General features: G+C 52.8%; 16 non-coding genes across 16 annotated transcripts; all 16 read left to right on the top strand.

Moving 5' to 3' along the window:
* Positions 1–786: 786 nt before the first annotated feature.
* On the top strand, positions 787–879 carry trnay-gua (transfer RNA tyrosine (anticodon GUA)). The gene is made up of 2 exons: positions 787–823; positions 844–879. It is a non-coding gene; the product is annotated as a tRNA-Tyr (tRNA).
* A 2,402-nt stretch (positions 880–3,281) lies between these two features.
* trnay-gua (transfer RNA tyrosine (anticodon GUA)) lies at positions 3,282–3,374 on the top strand. Its single transcript has 2 exons — positions 3,282–3,318; positions 3,339–3,374. It is a non-coding gene; the product is annotated as a tRNA-Tyr (tRNA).
* A 1,151-nt stretch (positions 3,375–4,525) lies between these two features.
* trnay-gua (transfer RNA tyrosine (anticodon GUA)) lies at positions 4,526–4,617 on the top strand. Its single transcript is given in 2 exon segments — positions 4,526–4,562; positions 4,582–4,617. It is a non-coding gene; the product is annotated as a tRNA-Tyr (tRNA).
* Positions 4,618–5,776: 1,159 nt separating this feature from the next.
* trnay-gua (transfer RNA tyrosine (anticodon GUA)) lies at positions 5,777–5,868 on the top strand. The gene is given in 2 exon segments: positions 5,777–5,813; positions 5,833–5,868. It is a non-coding gene; the product is annotated as a tRNA-Tyr (tRNA).
* Positions 5,869–7,027: 1,159 nt separating this feature from the next.
* Positions 7,028–7,119, top strand: trnay-gua (transfer RNA tyrosine (anticodon GUA)). Its single transcript is given in 2 exon segments — positions 7,028–7,064; positions 7,084–7,119. It is a non-coding gene; the product is annotated as a tRNA-Tyr (tRNA).
* Positions 7,120–8,906: 1,787 nt separating this feature from the next.
* Positions 8,907–8,979, top strand: trnaa-agc (transfer RNA alanine (anticodon AGC)). Its single transcript has one exon. It is a non-coding gene; the product is annotated as a tRNA-Ala (tRNA).
* Positions 8,980–10,773: 1,794 nt separating this feature from the next.
* trnay-gua (transfer RNA tyrosine (anticodon GUA)) lies at positions 10,774–10,865 on the top strand. The gene is given in 2 exon segments: positions 10,774–10,810; positions 10,830–10,865. It is a non-coding gene; the product is annotated as a tRNA-Tyr (tRNA).
* Positions 10,866–12,024: 1,159 nt separating this feature from the next.
* Positions 12,025–12,116, top strand: trnay-gua (transfer RNA tyrosine (anticodon GUA)). Its single transcript is given in 2 exon segments — positions 12,025–12,061; positions 12,081–12,116. It is a non-coding gene; the product is annotated as a tRNA-Tyr (tRNA).
* Positions 12,117–13,275: 1,159 nt separating this feature from the next.
* Positions 13,276–13,367, top strand: trnay-gua (transfer RNA tyrosine (anticodon GUA)). Its single transcript is given in 2 exon segments — positions 13,276–13,312; positions 13,332–13,367. It is a non-coding gene; the product is annotated as a tRNA-Tyr (tRNA).
* A 1,159-nt stretch (positions 13,368–14,526) lies between these two features.
* Positions 14,527–14,618, top strand: trnay-gua (transfer RNA tyrosine (anticodon GUA)). The gene is given in 2 exon segments: positions 14,527–14,563; positions 14,583–14,618. It is a non-coding gene; the product is annotated as a tRNA-Tyr (tRNA).
* A 1,787-nt stretch (positions 14,619–16,405) lies between these two features.
* Positions 16,406–16,478, top strand: trnaa-agc (transfer RNA alanine (anticodon AGC)). The gene has a single exon. It is a non-coding gene; the product is annotated as a tRNA-Ala (tRNA).
* Positions 16,479–18,272: 1,794 nt separating this feature from the next.
* Positions 18,273–18,364, top strand: trnay-gua (transfer RNA tyrosine (anticodon GUA)). The gene is given in 2 exon segments: positions 18,273–18,309; positions 18,329–18,364. It is a non-coding gene; the product is annotated as a tRNA-Tyr (tRNA).
* A 1,159-nt stretch (positions 18,365–19,523) lies between these two features.
* trnay-gua (transfer RNA tyrosine (anticodon GUA)) lies at positions 19,524–19,615 on the top strand. Its single transcript is given in 2 exon segments — positions 19,524–19,560; positions 19,580–19,615. It is a non-coding gene; the product is annotated as a tRNA-Tyr (tRNA).
* A 1,159-nt stretch (positions 19,616–20,774) lies between these two features.
* Positions 20,775–20,867, top strand: trnay-gua (transfer RNA tyrosine (anticodon GUA)). The gene is made up of 2 exons: positions 20,775–20,811; positions 20,832–20,867. It is a non-coding gene; the product is annotated as a tRNA-Tyr (tRNA).
* A 1,159-nt stretch (positions 20,868–22,026) lies between these two features.
* Positions 22,027–22,119, top strand: trnay-gua (transfer RNA tyrosine (anticodon GUA)). Its single transcript has 2 exons — positions 22,027–22,063; positions 22,084–22,119. It is a non-coding gene; the product is annotated as a tRNA-Tyr (tRNA).
* A 1,159-nt stretch (positions 22,120–23,278) lies between these two features.
* On the top strand, positions 23,279–23,370 carry trnay-gua (transfer RNA tyrosine (anticodon GUA)). The gene is given in 2 exon segments: positions 23,279–23,315; positions 23,335–23,370. It is a non-coding gene; the product is annotated as a tRNA-Tyr (tRNA).
* Positions 23,371–23,618: the final 248 nt, after the last annotated feature.

Raw genomic sequence — 23,618 nt, 5'->3', positions numbered from 1 at the left:
GCTTCACGTCCTACTGCTGCTCGGCAACGCCGATTGGAGCAAAGTATTTAATGAAGTCAAGGAGTGGGCCAATCCTCAAGCAGGATTTCTCTGCCGGTCGCGGAGCTGCGTGGCGGCGAGTGCGAAGAGGCTACTGAGGAGCAAACTAAAGCACCATGCACAAAGCGACCGGGGAATTAGCTCAAATGGTAGAGCGCTCGCTTAGCATGTGAGAGGTAGCGGGATCGATGCCCGCATTCTCCACTTTCCTTTTGGCTTAGAGCAATTATTCAGAACGAAATGGGCTCTCGCGTCACTGAACCCCTGTCAGACGGGAAAAACGGACAGCAAATCTTTTTCTGCCATGTCGTCAGCAAGATTTCTTGCTTTTCACATCCAGCAAAGGTGAGAGAAGCCCAAAAAACGACTTTGCCAGCACTGACGCCTTCTCCGAAGATTCAACTCAGGATCTTCGCATTAGGAGACTGACGTGCTGCCTGCTGCGCTGAGAAGGCACTTGCCATGCAAGCGGCCAGGCAGCGCTGCCATGTGGGGCATCTTGCAAGGTGTTTACATTTATAACGCGCTGTTTGCAAAAAACTCCGAGCCAGATAGGAGTCAAACCTACAATCTTCTGATTTGTAGTCAGACGCGTTATCCAGGCTGTGGAGAGTAGCTGGCAGCTCACAGTCCCACCAACGCTGCGGCACGAGCAGGTACCGATGACGCGCACGTGACTCCGCCAGGCCAGAAGCGTCAAAATGCGCACGGCAAACTATCGGCAAACAAAAGCACCTTTGCAGCTTCCCTTCGATAGCTCAGCTGGTAGAGCGGAGGACTGTAGTGGAATACCAAAGCAAAGTCATCCTTAGGTCGCTGGTTCAATTCCGGCTCGAAGGAGCTCGCGTGCTTTTGCAGTAAGCGGGTGGTAAGCAGCATTTCGCTCAAAGCTCCTCTCTTCACTTTATAGTGCATCATGTTGCCACGAAGGCACAAGACACCTCTTTTTCTTGTCTCGAACTTTAATGCTCTCTGCGTCCACCAGCACACAGCTGTTTTGCTTGAGCATTTGTGTCTGCTCACCAGCAGGGAGTGCCATTGAGCAGCAACACTTTGAAACACTCAGCACTCACTTTCAGGCAAAAGAAGTCGTCTATCAGTCAGACAGCGCTCTCGGCTGCTCCCTCACGCTCGGGACGGCCGCCACTTTCCGCTCACCTCACTTCCCTGCCGCAGTCTCGGGATCTTCTCTGCTTCTTTCATCGTTGCTGTGGCTTCACGCCCTACTGCTGCTCGGCAACGCCGATTGGAGCAAAGTATTTAATGAAGTCAAGGAGTGGGCCGATCCTCAAGCAGGATTTCTCTGCCGGTCGCGTGGCGGCGAGTGCGAAGAGGCTACTGAGGAGCAAACTAAAGCACTCTACAGAAAGCGACCGGGGAATTAGCTCAAATGGTAGAGCGCTCGCTTAGCATGTGAGAGGTAGCGGGATCGATGCCCGCATTCTCCACTTTCCTTTTGGCTTAGAGCAATTATTCAGAACGAAATGGGCTCTCGCGTCACTGAACCCCTGTCAGACGGGAAAAACGGACAGCAAATCTTTTTCTGCCATGTCGTCAGCAAGATTTCTTGCTTTTCACATCCAGCAAAGGTGAGAGAAGCCCAAAAAACGACTTTGCCAGCACTGACGCCTTCTCCGAAGATTCAACTCAGGATCTTCGCATTAGGAGACTGACGTGCTGCCTGCTGCGCTGAGAAGGCACTTGCCATGCAAGCGGCCAGGCAGCGCTGCCATGTGGGGCATCTTGCAAGGTGTTTACATTTATAACGCGCTGTTTGCAAAAAACTCCGAGCCAGATAGGAGTCAAACCTACAATCTTCTGATTTGTAGTCAGACGCGTTATCCAGGCTGTGGAGAGTAGCTGGCAGCTCACAGTCCCACCAACGCTGCGGCACGAGCAGGTACCGATGACGCGCACGTGACTCCGCCAGGCCAGAAGCGTCAAAATGCGCACGGCAAACTATCGGCAAACAAAAGCACCTTTGCCGCTTCCCTTCGATAGCTCAGCTGGTAAAGCGGAGGACTGTAGTGGAATACAAAGCAATGTCATCCTTAGGTCGCTGGTTCAATTCCAGCTCGAAGAAGCTCGCGTGCTTTTGCAGTAAGCGGGTGGTAAGCAGCATTTCGCTCAAAGCTCCTCTCTTCACTTTATAGTGCATCATGTTGCCACGAAGGCACAAGACACCTCTTTTTCTTGTCTCGAACTTTAATGCTCTCTGCGTCCACCAGCACACAGCTGTTTTGCTTGAGCATTTGTGTCTGCTCACCAGCAGGGAGTGCCATTGAGCAGCAACACTTTGAAACACTCAGCACTCACTTTCAGGCAAAAGAAGTCGTCTATCAGTCAGACAGCGCTCTCGGCTGCTCCCTCACGCTCGGGACGGCCGCCACTTTCCGCTCACCTCGCTTCCCTGCCGCAGTCTCGGGGTCTTCTCGGCTTCTTTCATCGTTGCTGTGGCTTCACGTCCTACTGCTGCTCGGCAACGCCGATTGGAGCAAAGTATTTAATGAAGTCAAGGAGTGGGCCAATCCTCAAGCAGGATTTCTCTGCCGGTCGCGGAGCTGCGTGGCGGCGAGTGCGAAGAGGCTACTGAGGAGCAAACTAAAGCACCATGCACAAAGCGACCGGGGAATTAGCTCAAATGGTAGAGCGCTCGCTTAGCATGTGAGAGGTAGCGGGATCGATGCCCGCATTCTCCACTTTCCTTTTGGCTTAGAGCAATTATTCAGAACGAAATGGGCTCTCGCGTCACTGAACCCCTGTCAGACGGGAAAAACGGACAGCAAATCTTTTTCTGCCATGTCGTCAGCAAGATTTCTTGCTTTTCACATCCAGCAAAGGTGAGAGAAGCCCAAAAAACGACTTTGCCAGCACTGACGCCTTCTCCGAAGATTCAACTCAGGATCTTCGCATTAGGAGACTGACGTGCTGCCTGCTGCGCTGAGAAGGCACTTGCCATGCAAGCGGCCAGGCAGCGCTGCCATGTGGGGCATCTTGCAAGGTGTTTACATTTATAACGCGCTGTTTGCAAAAAACTCCGAGCCAGATAGGAGTCAAACCTACAATCTTCTGATTTGTAGTCAGACGCGTTATCCAGGCTGTGGAGAGTAGCTGGCAGCTCACAGTCCCACCAACGCTGCGGCACGAGCAGGTACCGATGACGCGCACGTGACTCCGCCAGGCCAGAAGCGTCAAAATGCGCACGGCAAACTATCGGCAAACAAAAGCACCTTTGCCGCTTCCCTTCGATAGCTCAGCTGGTAGAGCGGAGGACTGTAGTGGAATACCAAAGCAAAGTCATCCTTAGGTCGCTGGTTCAATTCCGGCTCGAAGGAGCTCGCGTGCTTTTGCAGTAAGCGGGTGGTAAGCAGCATTTCGCTCAAAGCTCCTCTCTTCACTTTATAGTGCATCATGTTGCCACGAAGGCACAAGACACCTCTTTTTCTTGTCTCGAACTTTAATGCTCTCTGCGTCCACCAGCACACAGCTGTTTTGCTTGAGCATTTGTGTCTGCTCACCAGCAGGGAGTGCCATTGAGCAGCAACACTTTGAAACACTCAGCACTCACTTTCAGGCAAAAGAAGTCGTCTATCAGTCAGACAGCGCTCTCGGCTGCTCCCTCACGCTCGGGACGGCCGCCACTTTCCGCTCACCTCACTTCCCTGCCGCAGTCTCGGGATCTTCTCTGCTTCTTTCATCGTTGCTGTGGCTTCACGCCCTACTGCTGCTCGGCAACGCCGATTGGAGCAAAGTATTTAATGAAGTCAAGGAGTGGGCCGATCCTCAAGCAGGATTTCTCTGCCGGTCGCGTGGCGGCGAGTGCGAAGAGGCTACTGAGGAGCAAACTAAAGCACTCTACAGAAAGCGACCGGGGAATTAGCTCAAATGGTAGAGCGCTCGCTTAGCATGTGAGAGGTAGCGGGATCGATGCCCGCATTCTCCACTTTCCTTTTGGCTTAGAGCAATTATTCAGAACGAAATGGGCTCTCGCGTCACTGAACCCCTGTCAGACGGGAAAAACGGACAGCAAATCTTTTTCTGCCATGTCGTCAGCAAGATTTCTTGCTTTTCACATCCAGCAAAGGTGAGAGAAGCCCAAAAAACGACTTTGCCAGCACTGACGCCTTCTCCGAAGATTCAACTCAGGATCTTCGCATTAGGAGACTGACGTGCTGCCTGCTGCGCTGAGAAGGCACTTGCCATGCAAGCGGCCAGGCAGCGCTGCCATGTGGGGCATCTTGCAAGGTGTTTACATTTATAACGCGCTGTTTGCAAAAAACTCCGAGCCAGATAGGAGTCAAACCTACAATCTTCTGATTTGTCGTCAGACGCGTTATCCAGGCTGTGGAGAGTAGCTGGCAGCTCACAGTCCCACCAACGCTGCGGCACGAGCAGGTACCGATGACGCGCACGTGACTCCGCCAGGCCAGAAGCGTCAAAATGCGCACGGCAAACTATCGGCAAACAAAAGCACCTTTGCCGCTTCCCTTCGATAGCTCAGCTGGTAGAGCGGAGGACTGTAGTGGAATACAAAGCAAAGTCATCCTTAGGTCGCTGGTTCAATTCCGGCTCGAAGGAGCTCGCGTGCTTCTGCAGTAAGCGGGTGGTAAGCAGCATTTCGCTCAAAGCTCCTCTCTTCACTTTATAGTGCATCATGTTGCCACGAAGGCACAAGACACCTCTTTTTCTTGTCTCGAACTTTAATGCTCTCTGCGTCCACCAGCACACAGCTGTTTTGCTTGAGCATTTGTGTCTGCTCACCAGCAGGGAGTGCCATTGAGCAGCAACACTTTGAAACACTCAGCACTCACTTTCAGGCAAAAGAAGTCGCCTATCAGTCAGACAGCGCTCTCGGCTGCTCCCTCACGCTCGGGACGGCCGCCACTTTCCGCTCACCTCGCTTCCCTGCCGCAGTCTCGGGATCTTCTCGGCTTCTTTCATCGTTGCTGTGGCTTCACGTCCTACTGCTGCTCGGCAACGCCGATTGGAGCAAAGTATTTAATGAAGTCAAGGAGTGGGCCGATCCTCAAGCAGGATTTCTCTGCCGGTCGCGGAGCTGCGTGGCGGCGAGTGCGAAGAGGCTACTGAGGAGCAAACTAAAGCACCATGCACAAAGCGACCGGGGAATTAGCTCAAATGGTAGAGCGCTCGCTTAGTATGTGAGAGGTGGTGGGATCGATGCCCGCATTCTCCACTTTCCTTTTGGCTTAGAGCAATTATTCAGAACGAAATGGGCTCTCGCGTCACTGAACCCCTGTCAGACGGGAAAAACGGACAGCAAATCTTTTTCTGCCATGTCGTCAGCAAGATTTCTTGCTTTTCACATCCAGCAAAGGTGAGAGAAGCCCAAAAAACGACTTTGCCAGCACTGACGCCTTCTCCGAAGATTCAACTCAGGATCTTCGCATTAGGAGACTGACGTGCTGCCTGCTGCGCTGAGAAGGCACTTGCCATGCAAGCGGCCAGGCAGCGCTGCCATGTGGGGCATCTTGCAAGGTGTTTACATTTATAACGCGCTGTTTGCAAAAAACTCCGAGCCAGATAGGAGTCAAACCTACAATCTTCTGATTTGTAGTCAGACGCGTTATCCAGGCTGTGGAGAGTAGCTGGCAGCTCACAGTCCCACCAACGCTGCGGCACGAGCAGGTACCGATGACGCGCACGTGACTCCGCCAGGCCAGAAGCGTCAAAATGCGCACGGCAAACTATCGGCAAACAAAAGCACCTTTGCCGCTTCCCTTCGATAGCTCAGCTGGTAGAGCGGAGGACTGTAGTGGAATACAAAGCAAAGTCATCCTTAGGTCGCTGGTTCAATTCCGGCTCGAAGGAGCTCGCGTGCTTTTGCAGTAAGCGGGTGGTAAGCAGCATTTCGCTCAAAGCGCCTCTCTTCACTTTATAGTGCATCATGTTGCCACAAAGGCACAAGACACCTCTTTTTCTTGTCTCGAACTTTAATGCTCTCTGCGTCCACCAGCACACAGCTGTTTTGCTTGAGCATTTGTGTCTGCTCACCAGCAGGGAGTGCCATTGAGCAGCAACACTTTGAAACACTCAGCACTCACTTTCAGGCAAAAGAAGTCGCCTATCAGTCAGACAGCGCTCTCGGCTGCTCCCTCACGCTCGGGACGGCCGCCACTTTCCGCTCACCTCGCTTCCCTGCCGCAGTCTCGGGATCTTCTCGGCTTCTTTCATCGTTGCTGTGGCTTCACGTCCTACTGCTGCTCGGCAACGCCGATTGGAGCAAAGTATTTAATGAAGTCAAGGAGTGGGCCGATCCTCAAGCAGGATTTCTCTGCCGGTCGCGGAGCAGCGTGGCGGCGAGTGCGAAGAGGCTACTGAGGAGCAAACTAAAGCACCATGCACAAAGCGACCGGGGAATTAGCTCAAATGGTAGAGCGCTCGCTTAGCATGTGAGAGGTGGCGGGATCGATGCCCGCATTCACCACTTTCCTTTTGGCTTAGAGCAATTATTCAGAACGAAATGGGCTCTCGCGTCACTGAACCCCTGTCAGACGGGAAAAACGGACAGCAAATCTTTTTCTGCCATGTCGTCAGCAAGATTTCTTGCTTTTCACATCCAGCAAAGGTGAGAGAAGCCCAAAAAACGACTTTGCCAGCACTGACGCCTTCTCCGAAGATTCAACTCAGGATCTTCGCATTAGGAGACTGACGTGCTGCCTGCTGCGCTGAGAAGGCACTTGCCATGCAAGCGGCCAGGCAGCGCTGCCATGTGGGGCATCTTGCAAGGTGTTTACATTTATAACGCGCTGTTTGCAAAAAACTCCGAGCCAGATAGGAGTCAAACCTACAATCTTCTGATTTGTAGTCAGACGCGTTATCCAGGCTGTGGAGAGTAGCTGGCAGCTCACAGTCCCACCAACGCTGCGGCACGAGCAGGTACCGATGACGCGCACGTGACTCCGCCAGGCCAGAAGCGTCAAAATGCGCACGGCAAACTATCGGCAAACAAAAGCACCTTTGCCGCTTCCCTTCGATAGCTCAGCTGGTAGAGCGGAGGACTGTAGGGGAATACAAAGCAAAGTCATCCTTAGGTCGCTGGTTCAATTCCGGCTCGAAGGAGCTCGCGTGCTTTTGCAGTAAGCGGGTGGTAAGCAGCATTTCGCTCAAAGCTCCTCTCTTCACTTTATAGTGCATCATGTTGCCACGAAGGCACAAGAGACCTCTTTTTCTTGTCTCGAACTTTAATGCTCTCTGCGTCCACCAGCACACAGCTGTTTTGCTTGAGCATTTGTGTCTGCTCACCAGCAGGGAGTGCCATTGAGCAGCAACACTTTGAAACACTCAGCACTCACTTTCAGGCAAAAGAAGTCGTCTATCAGTCAGACAGCGCTCTCGGCTGCTCCCTCACGCTCGGGACGGCCGCCACTTTCCGCTCACCTCACTTCCCTGCCGCAGTCTCGGGATCTTCTCTGCTTCTTTCATCGTTGCTGTGGCTTCACGCCCTACTGCTGCTCGGCAACGCCGATTGGAGCAAAGTATTTAATGAAGTCAAGGAGTGGGCCGATCCTCAAGCAGGATTTCTCTGCCGGTCGCGTGGCGGCGAGTGCGAAGAGGCTACTGAGGAGCAAACTAAAACACTCTACAGAAAGCGACCGGGGAATTAGCTCAAATGGTAGAGTGCTCGCTTAGCATGTGAGAGGTAGCGGGATCGATGCCCGCATTCTCCACTTTCCTTTTGGCTTAGAGCAATTATTCAGAACGAAATGGGCTCTCGCGTCACTGAACCCCTGTCAGACGGGAAAAACGGACAGCAAATCTTTTTCTGCCATGTCGTCAGCAAGATTTCTTGCTTTTCACATGCAGCAAAGGTGAGAGAAGCCCAAAAAACGACTTTGCCAGCACTGACGCCTTCTCCGAAGATTCAACTCAGGATCTTCGCATTAGGAGACTGACGTGCTGCCTGCTGCGCTGAGAAGGCACTTGCCATGCAAGCGGCCAGGCAGCGCTGCCATGTGGGGCATCTTGCAAGGTGTTTACATTTATAACGCGCTGTTTGCAAAAAACTCCGAGCCAGATAGGAGTCAAACCTACAATCTTCTGATTTGTAGTCAGACGTGTTATCCAGGCTGTGGAGAGTAGCTGGCAGCTCACAGTCCCACCAACGCTGCGGCACGAGCAGGTACCGATGACGCGCACGTGACTCCGCCAGGCCAGAAGCGTCAAAATGCGCACGGCAAACTATCGGCAAACAAAAGCACCTTTGCCCCTTCCCTTCGATAGCTCAGCTGGTAGAGCGGAGGACTGTAGTGGAATACCAAAGCAAAGTCATCCTTAGATCGCTGGTTCAATTCCGGCTCGAAGGAGCTCGCGTGCTTTTGCAGTAAGCGGGTGGTAAGCAGCATTTCGCTCAAAGCTCCTCTCTTCACTTTATAGTGCATCATGTTGCCACGAAGGCACAAGACACCTCTTTTTCTTGTCTCGAACTTTAATGCTCTCTGCGTCCACCAGCACACAGCTGTTTTGCTTGAGCATTTGTGTCTGCTCACCAGCAGGGAGTGCCATTGAGCAGCAACACTTTGAAACACTCAGCACTCACTTTCAGGCAAAAGAAGTCGTCTATCAGTCAGACAGCGCTCTCGGCTGCTCCCTCACGCTCGGGACGGCCGCCACTTTCCGCTCACCTCGCTTCCCTGCCGCAGTCTCGGGATCTTCTCGGCTTCTTTCATCGTTGCTGTGGCTTCACGTCCTACTGCTGCTCGGCAACGCCGATTGGAGCAAAGTATTTAATGAAGTCAAGGAGTGGGCCGATCCTCAAGCAGGATTTCTCTGCCGGTCGCGGAGCAGCGTGGCGGCGAGTGCGAAGAGGCTACTGAGGAGCAAACTAAAGCACCATGCACAAAGCGACCGGGGAATTAGCTCAAATGGTAGAGCGCTCGCTTAGCATGTGAGAGGTGGCGGGATCGATGCCCGCATTCTCCACTTTCCTTTTGGCTTAGAGCAATTATTCAGAACGAAATGGGCTCTCGCGTCACTGAACCCCTGTCAGACGGGAAAAACGGACAGCAAATCTTTTTTTGCCATGTCGTCAGCAAGATTTCTTGCTTTTCACATCCAGCAAAGGTGAGAGAAGCCCAAAAAACGACTTTGCCAGCACTGACGCCTTCTCCGAAGATTCAACTCAGGATCTTCGCATTAGGAGACTGACGTGCTGCCTGCTGCGCTGAGAAGGCACTTGCCATGCAAGCGGCCAGGCAGCGCTGCCATGTGGGGCATCTTGCAAGGTGTTTACATTTATAACGCGCTGTTTGCAAAAAACTCCGAGCCAGATAGGAGTCAAACCTACAATCTTCTGATTTGTCGTCAGACGCGTTATCCAGGCTGTGGAGAGTAGCTGGCAGCTCACAGTCCCACCAACGCTGCGGCACGAGCAGGTACCGATGACGCGCACGTGACTCCGCCAGGCCAGAAGCGTCAAAATGCGCACGGCAAACTATCGGCAAACAAAGGCACCTTTGCCGCTTCCCTTCGATAGCTCAGCTGGTAGAGTGGAAGATTGTAGTGGAATACAAAACAAAGTCATCCTTAGGTCGCTGGTTCAATTCCGGCTCGAAGGAGCTCGCGTGCTTTTGCAGTAAGCGGGTGGTAAGCAGCATTTCGCTCAAAGCTCCTCTCTTCACTTTATAGTGCATCATGTTGCCACGAAGGCACAAGACACCTCTTTTTCTTGTCTCGAACTTTAATGCTCTCTGCGTCCACCAGCACACAGCTGTTTTGCTTGAGCATTTGTGTCTGCTCACCAGCAGGGAGTGCCATTGAGCAGCAACACTTTGAAACACTCAGCACTCACTTTCAGGCAAAAGAAGTCACCTATCAGTCAGACAGCGCTCTCGGCTGCTCCCTCACGCTCGGGACGGCCGCCACTTTCCGCTCACCTCGCTTCCCTGCCGCAGTCTCGGGATCTTCTCGGCTTCTTTCATCGTTGCTGTGGCTTCACGTCCTACTGCTGCTCGGCAACGCCGATTGGAGCAAAGTATTTAATGAAGTCAAGGAGTGGGCCGATCCTCAAGCAGGATTTCTCTGCCGGTCGCGGAGCAGCGTGGCGGCGAGTGCGAAGAGGCTACTGAGGAGCAAACTAAAGCACCATGCACAAAGCGACCGGGGAATTAGCTCAAATGGTAGAGCGCTCGCTTAGCATGTGAGAGGTAGCGGGATCGATGCCCGCATTCTCCACTTTCCTTTTGGCTTAGAGCAATTATTCAGAACGAAATGGGCTCTCGCGTCACTGAACCCCTGTCAGACGGGAAAAACGGACAGCAAATCTTTTTCTGCCATGTCGTCAGCAAGATTTCTTGCTTTTCACATCCAGCAAAGGTGAGAGAAGCCCAAAAAACGACTTTGCCAGCACTGACGCCTTCTCCGAAGATTCAACTCAGGATCTTCGCATTAGGAGACTGACGTGCTGCCTGCTGCGCTGAGAAGGCACTTGCCATGCAAGCGGCCAGGCAGCGCTGCCATGTGGGGCATCTTGCAAGGTGTTTACATTTATAACGCGCTGTTTGCAAAAAACTCCGAGCCAGATAGGAGTCAAACCTACAATCTTCTGATTTGTAGTCAGACGCGTTATCCAGGCTGTGGAGAGTAGCTGGCAGCTCACAGTCCCACCAACGCTGCGGCACGAGCAGGTACCGATGACGCGCACGTGACTCCGCCAGGCCAGAAGCGTCAAAATGCGCACGGCAAACTATCGGCAAACAAAAGCACCTTTGCCGCTTCCCTTCGATAGCTCAGCTGGTAGAGCGGAGGACTGTAGTGGAATACAAAGCAAAGTCATCCTTAGGTCGCTGGTTCAATTCCGGCTCGAAGGAGCTCGCGTGCTTTTGCAGTAAGCGGGTGGTAAGCAGCATTTCGCTCAAAGCTCCTCTCTTCACTTTATAGTGCATCATGTTGCCACGAAGGCACAAGACACCTCTTTTTCTTGTCTCGAACTTTAATGCTCTCTGCGTCCACCAGCACACAGCTGTTTTGCTTGAGCATTTGTGTCTGCTCACCAGCAGGGAGTGCCATTGAGCAGCAACACTTTGAAACACTCAGCACTCACTTTCAGGCAAAAGAAGTCGTCTATCAGTCAGACAGCGCTCTCGGCTGCTCCCTCACGCTCGGGACGGCCGCCACTTTCCGCTCACCTCGCTTCCCTGCCGCAGTCTCGGGGTCTTCTCGGCTTCTTTCATCGTTGCTGTGGCTTCACGTCCTACTGCTGCTCGGCAACGCCGATTGGAGCAAAGTATTTAATGAAGTCAAGGAGTGGGCCAATCCTCAAGCAGGATTTCTCTGCCGGTCGCGGAGCTGCGTGGCGGCGAGTGCGAAGAGGCTACTGAGGAGCAAATTAAAGCACCATACACAAAGAGACCGGGGAATTAGCTCAAATGGTAGAGCGCTCGCTTAGCATGTGAGAGGTAGCGGGATCGATGCCCGCATTCTCCACTTTCCTTTTGGCTTAGAGCAATTATTCAGAACGAAATGGGCTCTCGCGTCACTGAACCCCTGTCAGACGGGAAAAACGGACAGCAAATCTTTTTCTGCCCTGTCGTCAGCAAGATTTCTTGCTTTTCACATCCAGCAAAGGTGAGAGAAGCCCAAAAAACGACTTTGCCAGCACTGACGCCTTCTCCGAAGATTCAACTCAAGATCTTCGCATTAGGAGACTGACGTGCTGCCTGCTGCGCTGAGAAGGCACTTGCCATGCAAGCGGCCAGGCAGCGCTGCCATGTGGGGCATCTTGCAAGGTGTTTACATTTATAACGCGCTGTTTGCAAAAAACTCCGAGCCAGATAGGAGTCAAACCTACAATCTTCTGATTTGTAGTCAGACGCGTTATCCAGGCTGTGGAGAGTAGCTGGCAGCTCACAGTCCCACCAACGCTGCGGCACGAGCAGGTACCGATGACGCGCACGTGACTCCGCCAGGCCAGAAGCGTCAAAATGCGCACGGCAAACTATCGGCAAACAAAAGCACCTTTGCCGCTTCCCTTCGATAGCTCAGCTGGTAGAGCGGAGGACTGTAGTGGAATACAAAGCAAAGTCATCCTTAGGTCGCTGGTTCAATTCCGGCTCGAAGGAGCTCGCGTGCTTCTGCAGTAAGCGGGTGGTAAGCAGCATTTCGCTCAAAGCTCCTCTCTTCACTTTATAGTGCATCATGTTGCCACGAAGGCACAAGACACCTCTTTTTCTTGTCTCGAACTTTAATGCTCTCTGCGTCCACCAGCACACAGCTGTTTTGCTTGAGCATTTGTGTCTGCTCACCAGCAGGGAGTGCCATTGAGCAGCAACACTTTGAAACACTCAGCACTCACTTTCAGGCAAAAGAAGTCGCCTATCAGTCAGACAGCGCTCTCGGCTGCTCCCTCACGCTCGGGACGGCCGCCACTTTCCGCTCACCTCGCTTCCCTGCCGCAGTCTCGGGATCTTCTCGGCTTCTTTCATCGTTGCTGTGGCTTCACGTCCTACTGCTGCTCGGCAACGCCGATTGGAGCAAAGTATTTAATGAAGTCAAGGAGTGGGCCGATCCTCAAGCAGGATTTCTCTGCCGGTCGCGGAGCTGCGTGGCGGCGAGTGCGAAGAGGCTACTGAGGAGCAAACTAAAGCACCATGCACAAAGCGACCGGGGAATTAGCTCAAATGGTAGAGCGCTCGCTTAGTATGTGAGAGGTGGTGGGATCGATGCCCGCATTCTCCACTTTCCTTTTGGCTTAGAGCAATTATTCAGAACGAAATGGGCTCTCGCGTCACTGAACCCCTGTCAGACGGGAAAAACGGACAGCAAATCTTTTTCTGCCATGTCGTCAGCAAGATTTCTTGCTTTTCACATCCAGCAAAGGTGAGAGAAGCCCAAAAAACGACTTTGCCAGCACTGACGCCTTCTCCGAAGATTCAACTCAGGATCTTCGCATTAGGAGACTGACGTGCTGCCTGCTGCGCTGAGAAGGCACTTGCCATGCAAGCGGCCAGGCAGCGCTGCCATGTGGGGCATCTTGCAAGGTGTTTACATTTATAACGCGCTGTTTGCAAAAAACTCCGAGCCAGATAGGAGTCAAACCTACAATCTTCTGATTTGTAGTCAGACGCGTTATCCAGGCTGTGGAGAGTAGCTGGCAGCTCACAGTCCCACCAACGCTGCGGCACGAGCAGGTACCGATGACGCGCACGTGACTCCGCCAGGCCAGAAGCGTCAAAATGCGCACGGCAAACTATCGGCAAACAAAAGCACCTTTGCCGCTTCCCTTCGATAGCTCAGCTGGTAGAGCGGAGGACTGTAGTGGAATACAAAGCAAAGTCATCCTTAGGTCGCTGGTTCAATTCCGGCTCGAAGGAGCTCGCGTGCTTTTGCAGTAAGCGGGTGGTAAGCAGCATTTCGCTCAAAGCGCCTCTCTTCACTTTATAGTGCATCATGTTGCCACAAAGGCACAAGACACCTCTTTTTCTTGTCTCGAACTTTAATGCTCTCTGCGTCCACCAGCACACAGCTGTTTTGCTTGAGCATTTGTGTCTGCTCACCAGCAGGGAGTGCCATTGAGCAGCAACACTTTGAAACACTCAGCACTCACTTTCAGGCAAAAGAAGTCGCCTATCAGTCAGACAGCGCTCTCGGCTGCTCCCTCACGCTCGGGACGGCCGCCACTTTCCGCTCACCTCGCTTCCCTGCCGCAGTCTCGGGATCTTCTCGGCTTCTTTCATCGTTGCTGTGGCTTCACGTCCTACTGCTGCTCGGCAACGCCGATTGGAGCAAAGTATTTAATGAAGTCAAGGAGTGGGCCGATCCTCAAGCAGGATTTCTCTGCCGGTCGCGGAGCAGCGTGGCGGCGAGTGCGAAGAGGCTACTGAGGAGCAAACTAAAGCACCATGCACAAAGCGACCGGGGAATTAGCTCAAATGGTAGAGCGCTCGCTTAGCATGTGAGAGGTGGCGGGATCGATGCCCGCATTCACCACTTTCCTTTTGGCTTAGAGCAATTATTCAGAACGAAATGGGCTCTCGCGTCACTGAACCCCTGTCAGACGGGAAAAACGGACAGCAAATCTTTTTCTGCCATGTCGTCAGCAAGATTTCTTGCTTTTCACATCCAGCAAAGGTGAGAGAAGCCCAAAAAACGACTTTGCCAGCACTGACGCCTTCTCCGAAGATTCAACTCAGGATCTTCGCATTAGGAGACTGACGTGCTGCCTGCTGCGCTGAGAAGGCACTTGCCATGCAAGCGGCCAGGCAGCGCTGCCATGTGGGGCATCTTGCAAGGTGTTTACATTTATAACGCGCTGTTTGCAAAAAACTCCGAGCCAGATAGGAGTCAAACCTACAATCTTCTGATTTGTAGTCAGACGCGTTATCCAGGCTGTGGAGAGTAGCTGGCAGCTCACAGTCCCACCAACGCTGCGGCACGAGCAGGTACCGATGACGCGCACGTGACTCCGCCAGGCCAGAAGCGTCAAAATGCGCACGGCAAACTATCGGCAAACAAAAGCACCTTTGCCGCTTCCCTTCGATAGCTCAGCTGGTAGAGCGGAGGACTGTAGGGGAATACAAAGCAAAGTCATCCTTAGGTCGCTGGTTCAATTCCGGCTCGAAGGAGCTCGCGTGCTTTTGCAGTAAGCGGGTGGTAAGCAGCATTTCGCTCAAAGCTCCTCTCTTCACTTTATAGTGCATCATGTTGCCACGAAGGCACAAGAGACCTCTTTTTCTTGTCTCGAACTTTAATGCTCTCTGCGTCCACCAGCACACAGCTGTTTTGCTTGAGCATTTGTGTCTGCTCACCAGCAGGGAGTGCCATTGAGCAGCAACACTTTGAAACACTCAGCACTCACTTTCAGGCAAAAGAAGTCGTCTATCAGTCAGACAGCGCTCTCGGCTGCTCCCTCACGCTCGGGACGGCCGCCACTTTCCGCTCACCTCACTTCCCTGCCGCAGTCTCGGGATCTTCTCTGCTTCTTTCATCGTTGCTGTGGCTTCACGCCCTACTGCTGCTCGGCAACGCCGATTGGAGCAAAGTATTTAATGAAGTCAAGGAGTGGGCCGATCCTCAAGCAGGATTTCTCTGCCGGTCGCGTGGCGGCGAGTGCGAAGAGGCTACTGAGGAGCAAACTAAAACACTCTACAGAAAGCGACCGGGGAATTAGCTCAAATGGTAGAGTGCTCGCTTAGCATGTGAGAGGTAGCGGGATCGATGCCCGCATTCTCCACTTTCCTTTTGGCTTAGAGCAATTATTCAGAACGAAATGGGCTCTCGCGTCACTGAACCCCTGTCAGACGGGAAAAACGGACAGCAAATCTTTTTCTGCCATGTCGTCAGCAAGATTTCTTGCTTTTCACATGCAGCAAAGGTGAGAGAAGCCCAAAAAACGACTTTGCCAGCACTGACGCCTTCTCCGAAGATTCAACTCAGGATCTTCGCATTAGGAGACTGACGTGCTGCCTGCTGCGCTGAGAAGGCACTTGCCATGCAAGCGGCCAGGCAGCGCTGCCATGTGGGGCATCTTGCAAGGTGTTTACATTTATAACGCGCTGTTTGCAAAAAACTCCGAGCCAGATAGGAGTCAAACCTACAATCTTCTGATTTGTAGTCAGATGTGTTATCCAGGCTGTGGAGAGTAGCTGGCAGCTCACAGTCCCACCAACGCTGCGGCACGAGCAGGTACCGATGACGCGCACGTGACTCCGCCAGGCCAGAAGCGTCAAAATGCGCACGGCAAACTATCGGCAAACAAAAGCACCTTTGCCCCTTCCCTTCGATAGCTCAGCTGGTAGAGCGGAGGACTGTAGTGGAATACCAAAGCAAAGTCATCCTTAGATCGCTGGTTCAATTCCGGCTCGAAGGAGCTCGCGTGCTTTTGCAGTAAGCGGGTGGTAAGCAGCATTTCGCTCAAAGCTCCTCTCTTCACTTTATAGTGCATCATGTTGCCACGAAGGCACAAGACACCTCTTTTTCTTGTCTCGAACTTTAATGCTCTCTGCGTCCACCAGCACACAGCTGTTTTGCTTGAGCATTTGTGTCTGCTCACCAGCAGGGAGTGCCATTGAGCAGCAACACTTTGAAACACTCAGCACTCACTTTCAGGCAAAAGAAGTCGTCTATCAGTCAGACAGCGCTCTCGGCTGCTCCCTCACGCTCGGGACGGCCGCCACTTTCCGCTCACCTCGCTTCCCTGCCGCAGTCTCGGGATCTTCTCGGCTTCTTTCATCGTTGCTGTGGCTTCACGTCCTACTGCTGCTCGGCAACGCCGATTGGAGCAAAGTATTTAATGAAGTCAAGGAGTGGGCCGATCCTCAAGCAGGATTTCTCTGCCGGTCGCGGAGCAGCGTGGCGGCGAGTGCGAAGAGGCTACTGAGGAGCAAACTAAAGCACCATGCACAAAGCGACCGGGGAATTAGCTCAAATGGTAGAGCGCTCGCTTAGCATGTGAGAGGTGGCGGGATCGATGCCCGCATTCTCCACTTTCCTTTTGGCTTAGAGCAATTATTCAGAACGAAATGGGCTCTCGCGTCACTGAACCCCTGTCAGACGGGAAAAACGGACAGCAAATCTTTTTTTGCCATGTCGTCAGCAAGATTTCTTGCTTTTCACATCCAGCAAAGGTGAGAGAAGCCCAAAAAACGACTTTGCCAGCACTGACGCCTTCTCCGAAGATTCAACTCAGGATCTTCGCATTAGGAGACTGACGTGCTGCCTGCTGCGCTGAGAAGGCACTTGCCATGCAAGCGGCCAGGCAGCGCTGCCATGTGGGGCATCTTGCAAGGTGTTTACATTTATAACGCGCTGTTTGCAAAAAACTCCGAGCCAGATAGGAGTCAAACCTACAATCTTCTGATTTGTCGTCAGACGCGTTATCCAGGCTGTGGAGAGTAGCTGGCAGCTCACAGTCCCACCAACGCTGCGGCACGAGCAGGTACCGATGACGCGCACGTGACTCCGCCAGGCCAGAAGCGTCAAAATGCGCACGGCAAACTATCGGCAAACAAAGGCACCTTTGCCGCTTCCCTTCGATAGCTCAGCTGGTAGAGTGGAAGATTGTAGTGGAATACAAAACAAAGTCATCCTTAGGTCGCTGGTTCAATTCCGGCTCGAAGGAGCTCGCGTGCTTTTGCAGTAAGCGGGTGGTAAGCAGCATTTCGCTCAAAGCTCCTCTCTTCACTTTATAGTGCATCATGTTGCCACGAAGGCACAAGACACCTCTTTTTCTTGTCTCGAACTTTAATGCTCTCTGCGTCCACCAGCACACAGCTGTTTTGCTTGAGCATTTGTGTCTGCTCACCAGCAGGGAGTGCCATTGAGCAGCAACACTTTGAAACACTCAGCACTCACTTTCAGGCAAAAGAAGTCACCTATCAGTCAGACAGCGCTCTCGGCTGCTCCCTCACGCTCGGGACGGCCGCCACTTTCCGCTCACCTCGCTTCCCTGCCGCAGTCTCGGGATCTTCTCGGCTTCTTTCATCGTTGCTGTGGCTTCACGTCCTACTGCTGCTCGGCAACGCCGATTGGAGCAAAGTATTTAATGAAGTCAAGGAGTGGGCCGATCCTCAAGCAGGATTTCTCTGCCGGTCGCGGAGCAGCGTGGCGGCGAGTGCGAAGAGGCTACTGAGGAGCAAACTAAAGCACCATGCACAAAGCGACCGGGGAATTAGCTCAAATGGTAGAGCGCTCGCTTAGCATGTGAGAGGTAGCGGGATCGATGCCCGCATTCTCCACTTTCCTTTTGGCTTAGAGCAATTATTCAGAACGAAATGGGCTCTCGCGTCACTGAACCCCTGTCAGACGGGAAAAACGGACAGCAAATCTTTTTCTGCCATGTCGTCAGCAAGATTTCTTGCTTTTCACATCCAGCAAAGGTGAGAGAAGCCCAAAAAACGACTTTGCCAGCACTGACGCCTTCTCCGAAGATTCAACTCAGGATCTTCGCATTAGGAGACTGACGTGCTGCCTGCTGCGCTGAGAAGGCACTTGCCATGCAAGCGGCCAGGCAGCGCTGCCATGTGGGGCATCTTGCAAGGTGTTTACATTTATAACGCGCTGTTTGCAAAAAACTCCGAGCCAGATAGGAGTCAAACCTACAATCTTCTGATTTGTAGTCAGACGCGTTATCCAGGCTGTGGAGAGTAGCTGGCAGCTCACAGTCCCACCAACGCTGCGGCACGAGCAGGTACCGATGACGCGCACGTGACTCCGCCAGGCCAGAAGCGTCAAAATGCGCACGGCAAACTATCGGCAAACAAAAGCACCTTTGCCGCTTCCCTTCGATAGCTCAGCTGGTAGAGCGGAGGACTGTAGTGGAATACAAAGCAAAGTCATCCTTAGGTCGCTGGTTCAATTCCGGCTCGAAGGAGCTCGCGTGCTTTTGCAGTAAGCGGGTGGTAAGCAGCATTTCGCTCAAAGCTCCTCTCTTCACTTTATAGTGCATCATGTTGCCACGAAGGCACAAGACACCTCTTTTTCTTGTCTCGAACTTTAATGCTCTCTGCGTCCACCAGCACACAGCTGTTTTGCTTGAGCATTTGTGTCTGCTCACCAGCAGGGAGTGCCATTGAGCAGCAACACTTTGAAACACTCAGCACTCACTTTCAGGCAAAAGAAGTCGTCTATCAGTCAGACAGCGCTCTCGGCTGCTCCCTCACGCTCGGGACGGCCGCCACTTTCCGCTCACCTCGCTTCCCTGCCGCAGTCTCGGGGTCTTCTCGGCTTCTTTCATCGTTGCTGTGGCTTCACGTCCTACTGCTGCTCGGCAACGCCGATTGGAGCAAAGTATTTAATGAAGTCAAGGAGTGGGCCAATCCTCAAGCAGGATTTCTCTGCCGGTCGCGGAGCTGCGTGGCGGCGAGTGCGAAGAGGCTACTGAGGAGCAAATTAAAGCACCATACACAAAGAGACCGGGGAATTAGCTCAAATGGTAGAGCGCTCGCTTAGCATGTGAGAGGTAGCGGGATCGATGCCCGCATTCTCCACTTTCCTTTTGGCTTAGAGCAATTATTCAGAACGAAATGGGCTCTCGCGTCACTGAACCCCTGTCAGACGGGAAAAACGGACAGCAAATCTTTTTCTGCCCTGTCGTCAGCAAGATTTCTTGCTTTTCACATCCAGCAAAGGTGAGAGAAGCCCAAAAAACGACTTTGCCAGCACTGACGCCTTCTCCGAAGATTCAACTCAAGATCTTCGCATTAGGAGACTGACGTGCTGCCTGCTGCGCTGAGAAGGCACTTGCCATGCAAGCGGCCAGGCAGCGCTGCCATGTGGGGCATCTTGCAAGGTGTTTACATTTATAACGCGCTGTTTGCAAAAAACTCCGAGCCAGATAGGAGTCAAACCTACAATCTTCTGATTTGTAGTCAGACGCGTTATCCAGGCTGTGGAGAGTAGCTGGCAGCTCACAGTCCCACCAACGCTGCGGCACGAGCAGGTACCGATGACGCGCACGTGACTCCGCCAGGCCAGAAGCGTCAAAATGCGCACGGCAAACTATCGGCAAACAAAAGCACCTTTGCCGCTTCCCTTCGATAGCTCAGCTGGTAGAGCGGAGGACTGTAGTGGAATACAAAGCAAAGTCATCCTTAGGTCGCTGGTTCAATTCCGGCTCGAAGGAGCTCGCGTGCTTTTGCAGTAAGCGGGTGGTAAGCAGCATTTCGCTCAAAGCGCCTCTCTTCACTTTATAGTGCATCATGTTGCCACAAAGGCACAAGACACCTCTTTTTCTTGTCTCGAACTTTAATGCTCTCTGCGTCCACCAGCACACAGCTGTTTTGCTTGAGCATTTGTGTCTGCTCACCAGCAGGGAGTGCCATTGAGCAGCAACACTTTGAAACACTCAGCACTCACTTTCAGGCAAAAGAAGTCGTCTATCAGTCAGACAGCGCTCTCGGCTGCTCCCTCACGCTCGGGACGGCCGCCACTTTCCGCTCACCTCGCTTCCCTGCCGCAGTCTCGGGGTCTTCTCGGCTTCTTTCATCGTTGCTGTGGCTTCACGTCCTACTGCTGCTCGGCAACGCCGATTGGAGCAAAGTATTTAATGAAGTCAAGGAGTGGGCCAATCCTCAAGCAGGATTTCTCTGCCGGTCGCAGAGCTGCGTGGCGGCGAGTGCGAAGAGGCTACTGAGGAGCAAACTAAAGCACCATGCACAAAGCGACCGGGGAATTAGCTCAAATGGTAGAGCGCTCGCTTAGCATGTGAGAGGTAGCGGGATCGATGCCCGCATTCTCCACTTTCCTTTTGGCTTAGAGCAATTATTCAGAACGAAATGGGCTCTCGCGTCACTGAACCCCTGTCAGACGGGAAAAACGGACAGCAAATCTTTTTCTGCCATGTCGTCAGCAAGATTTCTTGCTTTTCACATCCAGCAAAGGTGAGAGAAGCCCAAAAAACGACTTTGCCAGCACTGACGCCTTCTCCGAAGATTCAACTCAGGATCTTCGCATTAGGAGACTGACGTGCTGCCTGCTGCGCTGAGAAGGCACTTGCCATGCAAGCGGCCAGGCAGCGCTGCCATGTAGGGCATCTTGCAAAGTGTTTACATTTATAACGCGCTGTTTGCAAAAAACTCCGAGCCAGATAGGAGTCAAACCTACAATCTTCTGATTTGTAGTCAGACGCGTTATCCAGGCTGTGGAGAGTAGCTGGCAGCTCACAGTCCCACCAACGCTGCGGCACGAGCAGGTACCGATGACGCGCACGTGACTCCGCCAGGCCAGAAGCGTCAAAATGCGCACGGCAAACTATCGGCAAACAAAAGCACCTTTGCCGCTTCCCTTCGATAGCTCAGCTGGTAGAGCGGAGGACTGTAGTGGAAATACAAAGCAAAGTCATCCTTAGGTCGCTGGTTCAATTCCGGCTCGAAGGAGCTCGCGTGCTTTTGCAGTAAGCGGGTGGTAAGCAGCATTTCGCTCAAAGCGCCTCTCTTCACTTTATAGTGCATCATGTTGCCACAAAGGCACAAGACACCTCTTTTTCTTGTCTCGAACTTTAATGCTCTCTGCGTCCACCAGCACACAGCTGTTTTGCTTGAGCATTTGTGTCTGCTCACCAGCAGGGAGTGCCATTGAGCAGCAACACTTTGAAACACTCAGCACTCACTTTCAGGCAAAAGAAGTCGTCTATCAGTCAGACAGCGCTCTCGGCTGCTCCCTCACGCTCGGGACGGCCGCCACTTTCCGCTCACCTCGCTTCCCTGCCGCAGTCTCGGGGTCTTCTCGGCTTCTTTCATCGTTGCTGTGGCTTCACGTCCTACTGCTGCTCGGCAACGCCGATTGGAGCAAAGTATTTAATGAAGTCAAGGAGTGGGCCAATCCTCAAGCAGGATTTCTCTGCCGGTCGCGGAGCTGCGTGGCGGCGAGTGCGAAGAGGCTACTGAGGAGCAAACTAAAGCACCATGCACAAAGCGACCGGGGAATTAGCTCAAATGGTAGAGCGCTCGCTTAGCATGTGAGAGGTAGCGGGATCGATGCCCGCATTCTCCACTTTCCTTTTGGCTTAGAGCAATTATTCAGAACGAAATGGGCTCTCGCGTCACTGAACCCCTGTCAGACGGGAAAAACGGACAGCAAATCTTTTTCTGCCATGTCGTCAGCAAGATTTCTTGCTTTTCACATCCAGCAAAGGTGAGAGAAGCCCAAAAAACGACTTTGCCAGCACTGACGCCTTCTCCGAAGATTCAACTCAGGATCTTCGCATTAGGAGACTGACGTGCTGCCTGCTGCGCTGAGAAGGCACTTGCCATGCAAGCGGCCAGGCAGCGCTGCCATGTGGGGCATCTTGCAAGGTGTTTACATTTATAACGCGCTGTTTGCAAAAAACTCCGAGCCAGATAGGAGTCAAACCTACAATCTTCTGATTTGTAGTCAGACGCGTTATCCAGGCTGTGGAGAGTAGCTGGCAGCTCACAGTCCCACCAACGCTGCGGCACGAGCAGGTACCGATGACGCGCACGTGACTCCGCCAGGCCAGAAGCGTCAAAATGCGCACGGCAAACTATCGGCAAACAAAAGCACCTTTGCCGCTTCCCTTCGATAGCTCAGCTGGTAGAGCGGAGGACTGTAGTGGAAATACAAAGCAAAGTCATCCTTAGGTCGCTGGTTCAATTCCGGCTCGAAGGAGCTCGCGTGCTTTTGCAGTAAGCGGGTGGTAAGCAGCATTTCGCTCAAAGCGCCTCTCTTCACTTTATAGTGCATCATGTTGCCACAAAGGCACAAGACACCTCTTTTTCTTGTCTCGAACTTTAATGCTCTCTGCGTCCACCAGCACACAGCTGTTTTGCTTGAGCATTTGTGTCTGCTCACCAGCAGGGAGTGCCATTGAGCAGCAACACTTTGAAACACTCAGCACTCACTTTCAGGCAAAAGAAGTCGTCTATCAGTCAGACAGCGCTCTCGGCTGCTCCCTCACGCTCGGGACGGCCGCCACTTTCCGCTCACCTCGCTTCCCTGCCGCAGTCTCGGGGTCTTCTCGGCTTCTTTCATCGTTGCTGTGGCTTCACGTCCTACTGCTGCTCGGCAACGCCGATTGGAGCAAAGTATTTAATGAAGTCAAGGAGTGGGCCAATCCTCAAGCAGGATTTCTCTGCCGGTCGCGGAGCTGCGTGGCGGCGAGTGCGAAGAGGCTACTGAGGAGCAAACTAAAGCACCATGCACAAAGCGACCGGGGAATTAGCTCAAATGGTAGAGCGCTCGCTTAGCATGTGAGAGGTAGCGGGATCGATGCCCGCATTCTCCACTTTCCTTTTGGCTTAGAGCAATTATTCAGAACGAAATGGGCTCTCGCGTCACTGAACCCCTGTCAGACGGGAAAAACGGACAGCAAATCTTTTTCTGCCATGTCGTCAGCAAGATTTCTTGCTTTTCACATCCAGCAAAGGTGAGAGAAGCCCAAAAAACGACTTTGCCAGCACTGACGCCTTCTCCGAAGATTCAACTCAGGATCTTCGCATTAGGAGACTGACGTGCTGCCTGCTGCGCTGAGAAGGCACTTGCCATGCAAGCGGCCAGGCAGCGCTGCCATGTGGGGCATCTTGCAAGGTGTTTACATTTATAACGCGCTGTTTGCAAAAAACTCCGAGCCAGATAGGAGTCAAACCTACAATCTTCTGATTTGTAGTCAGACGCGTTATCCAGGCTGTGGAGAGTAGCTGGCAGCTCACAGTCCCACCAACGCTGCGGCACGAGCAGGTACCGATGACGCGCACGTGACTCCGCCAGGCCAGAAGCGTCAAAATGCGCACGGCAAACTATCGGCAAACAAAAGCACCTTTGCCGCTTCCCTTCGATAGCTCAGCTGGTAGAGCGGAGGACTGTAGTGGAATACAAAGCAAAGTCATCCTTAGGTCGCTGGTTCAATTCCGGCTCGAAGGAGCTCGCGTGCTTTTGCAGTAAGCGGGTGGTAAGCAGCATTTCGCTCAAAGCGCCTCTCTTCACTTTATAGTGCATCATGTTGCCACAAAGGCACAAGACACCTCTTTTTCTTGTCTCGAACTTTAATGCTCTCTGCGTCCACCAGCACACAGCTGTTTTGCTTGAGCATTTGTGTCTGCTCACCAGCAGGGAGTGCCATTGAGCAGCAACACTTTGAAACACTCAGCACTCACTTTCAGGCAAAAGAA

The sequence above is a fragment of the Somniosus microcephalus genome, unplaced genomic scaffold (genome assembly GCF_052327205.1).
Source record: "Somniosus microcephalus isolate GS21.2 unplaced genomic scaffold, FLI_Smic_1.0 scaffold63, whole genome shotgun sequence".
NCBI lineage: Eukaryota > Metazoa > Chordata > Chondrichthyes > Squaliformes > Somniosidae > Somniosus > Somniosus microcephalus.
Note: the sequence above shows the minus strand (reverse complement) of the source record. Positions and strands in the feature narration are given on the sequence as shown.